The sequence below is a fragment of the Triticum dicoccoides genome, chromosome 6A, assembly GCF_002162155.2.
Source record: "Triticum dicoccoides isolate Atlit2015 ecotype Zavitan chromosome 6A, WEW_v2.0, whole genome shotgun sequence".
NCBI lineage: Eukaryota > Viridiplantae > Streptophyta > Magnoliopsida > Poales > Poaceae > Triticum > Triticum dicoccoides.
The window spans coordinates 356,788,344-356,791,954 of NC_041390.1; positions in this window are offsets into that span (position 1 = coordinate 356,788,344).

The following is a 3,611-nucleotide window of genomic DNA, read 5'->3' on the forward strand; positions in this document are numbered from 1 at the left end:
TGCCGGCTTCCGGCAAGCTCCTTGCCAGGAAGGCTTTTATCTTCAGCAGAGAACTTTGACGTTCTCGATGCCTGCTTCCGGCAAGCTCGTTGCCAGGAAGGCTTTTATCTTCAGCAGAGAACTTTGACATTCTCGATGCCGGCTTCCGGCAAGCTCGTTGCCAGGAAGGCTTTTATCTTCAACAGAGAACTTTGATGTTCTCGATGCCGGCTTCCGGCAAGCTGGTTCCCAGGAAGGCTTTATCTTCAGCAGAGAACTTTGACGTTCTCGATGCCGGCTTCCGGCAAGCTTGTTGCCAGGAAGGCTTTTGGCGAAGAACTTCGTTGTTCTTGACACCGGCTCCCGGCAAGATCATTGCCGGAAAGGCTTATGGCGAAGAACTTCGTCATTCTTGACGCCGGCTTCCGGCAAGCTCGTTGCCGGAAAGGCTTATGGCGAAGAACTTCGTTGTTCTTGACGCCGGCTCCCGGCAAGGTCGTTGCCGGGAAGGCTTATGGCGAAGAACTTCGTCATTCTTGACGTCGGCTTCCGGCAAGATCGTTGCCGGAAAGGCTTATGGCGAAGAACTTCGTCGTTCTTGACGCCGAAGATATTGGCCCTAAGGGCGTTGCCAGCCTCCGGGCCATAACTGCGTTCAAACATAGCAAGTGATTAGCATCCGAAGTGCACTCAACTTGCTCGCGAATTTGGACTTTTGCTGCATATTCCCTATGCCTGCTGGAATGCTTTCCGGTGCGTACAATCCAGCCAGTAGCGCTTGAGGGAACGGGCCCTTAGCGGCTATTCGGGAACAACGCCTCCCGGAAAGGTTTACCTTCTTGGTGCTAGCGCAACCGCACAAGTTGCCGAGGGGACTCGAGGCAACATGGAGCGCAACTAGCCCCGAGAAGGCTCCTCGGCATACAGGTCTATGCAGAAATCTCAAATAAATAGCGGATGCTATCTTCCTGTTCAACCTCTCTTTGTACGTCCACCCTATGCTTTCTAGGGAAACTTGCCGGTGCAGGCACCCTTGCCGTGAGCGCCGAGTGCGGAACTTCAGCAGCCTGCTGGCGGGGTCGCTACCGACAAGCAATCTTGTCGCAACTAGTTGCAGCTCACTTAAGTTGTTGAGCGGACTCGAAACAAAGTAAGGGCGCTAGCGGCTCATTTAAGTTGCTGAGCGGACTCGAAGCAAAGTAAGGGCGCTAGCAGCTCGCTTAAGTTGTTGAGCGGACTCGAAACAAAATAAGGGCACGACTAGCTACGAGTTGATTCCTCCGCGCACAGGTTTTCCGTACAAAGAACAAGATCTCCGAGGCGGACAACCTTATACAGTAAGGAAATATCTAAAGTTTTGCATGACTTAGCTTTTTCTGTTGCCGCACTGGCGTCGTTCTTTTGCTAGCCCGCTCCTTGGGAGCCATGACGATGAAGATTTAGCTTGCGTGCACGCCGGATCGGGTTCACACGATCTCGACGCCCCCTACCTGGCGCGCCAGAGATGTCGGGGGCGATGCTGATTCCCGCCAACACCTATGGGGACAGGGCCCCTTTCGGTTCGGTGGGGGGCGGAGAGCGCACAAAGAGCGGATCGAGGCAGTGCACGCGGGCGATTTTACCTAGCTTCGGGCCGCACGGATGCGTAAAACCCTACTACTGCTTGTCTGTGTATATTGGATTCTTGCTCAGGAGCGATGGACGTTGCCAGACTGAGCGTGAGAGTGTTCCTGGTGTTGAACGAGCCGAACTGGCCGAATTTTCCCTCTTTTTCCCCTCTTTTCCCCACGTTGCGCTTGGGCCTCCTTTTATACTCTCAAGGGGTCACCGACAGGGGGCAACGTAGACAACAAGGGTAAAAATGGAAAAAGATGCGGTAGGTGCAGCTACCGCTACTGTGGATACAGTGCGCCCTACCTAACTCTGACGGCAGGGGACAAAGGCATTAAATGCCTGTCTGAGTCTCCTAAACAGTGCAAAAGGTGACCATTAGGAGTGCCACCGTTTGCCACGATGGGCTTCTCTTCATCTCCGCTTGCCACCACGTACCCCTAGCTGCACGGCCTCCCGCCACGTGTGCTTGGGAGAGTCCCAGAGCGACACGTTAGCAGGTAAGCTGGAGCGCGGGCACGAAGTGGGGGTTTCCCGCGGCAAGCTCCTTGCCGCGGCTGTCGTCTTGTCGCGTCCGGAAGCTTGTCGCTCGCCGGATCTTGCCGAGACGCAGGGCGCGTCGCGGCAAGCTTTCTTGGTATGTCTTGAGTGGCCCTCCCGGCAAGCTCCTCTTGCCGGGGTCTTGTCTCTTCCCGGCAAGCTCCTCTTGCCGGGGCCTTGGTTGGCCTTCCCGGCAAGCTCCTCTTGCCGGGGCCTTGGTTTGAGTACTTTGTTCTTGAATGGTCTTCAAGGGAACCACGGAGGGTCCTGGCGGTCACCCGGCAAGCCTTGCCGCGGGGTGCTACAACTGCCCGTGCACGAGTTCGGGGTAATAGGGTACCCCTACTCTAGTACACCGACACACTCCGGAGACCAAACGTAATTGACGTGCTTCTGGAGAAGATTTGAGAGAGGTTTTGCGATCTTGGAAAAGTTTTCAACGAATCTTCGGCAATAACTTGCGAGACCGAGGAAGCTACGGAGTTGCTTCACGTTCTAAGGAGGTTCCCAATTCACAATTGCAGACACCTTCTCAGGATTCACGGCAATGCCCTTGGCAGAGATGATATGACCAAGATAAAGAACCTCATCAAGCCAAAATTCGCACTTGGAGAACTTGGCGTAGAACTTGTGTTCCCTCAGCTTGTCGAGTACCAAGTGCAAGTGCTTGGCATGATCTTCCTTGTTCTTCGAGAAAACCAGAATGTCGTCGAGATAGACCAAAACGAAGTCATTGGTGTAGGCGTTGACGATGAAGTTCATTATGCGAGAGAAAGTCGGAGGAGCGTTGTCGAGGCCAAAAGACATGACTGTGTATTCATATGAACCATAGCTTGTCCTGAAAGCCGTCTTGGGAATATCTTGCTCACGGATTCGAATCTGATGATAACCCATACGGAGATCAAGCTTGGAGAATACTTGGGCACCTTTGAGTTGTTCGAACGGCTCATTGATGTTGGGAAGTGGGTATTTGTTCTTGATGGTCTTCTTGTTCAATGGAAGGTAATCAACACAAAGTCTGTCCGTTCCATCCTTCTTCTTCACAAAAAGAACACCACAACCCCACGGAGAAGAAACAGGCCGGATGAGACCCACTCTTTCTTGAATATCGAGTTGCTTCTTCAGCTCCTTCAACTCTTCAGGTCCGAGCTTGTAAGCACGCTTGCACACAGGTTTCGTGCCAGGCTCAAGATCGATGACGAATTCAACTGGCCGGTGCGGAGGCATTCCTGGAAGCTCTTCTGGAAAGACGTCTTGATATTCGCAAACGACTGGAATTTGCGAGATAGCATCGAGTTCACCCTTCTCATTGAGAGAAAACAGACGGATAGTATCATCACGAGTGGCAAAGACAATTACATCCTCAGACGAATGAGTCAATTGAATCTGCCTGGCTGCACAGTCAAGATGTGCCTTGTGCTTAGAAAGCCAATCCATCTCGAGAATAAGATCAATATCCGAGTTGCCAAGAACCATAGGAG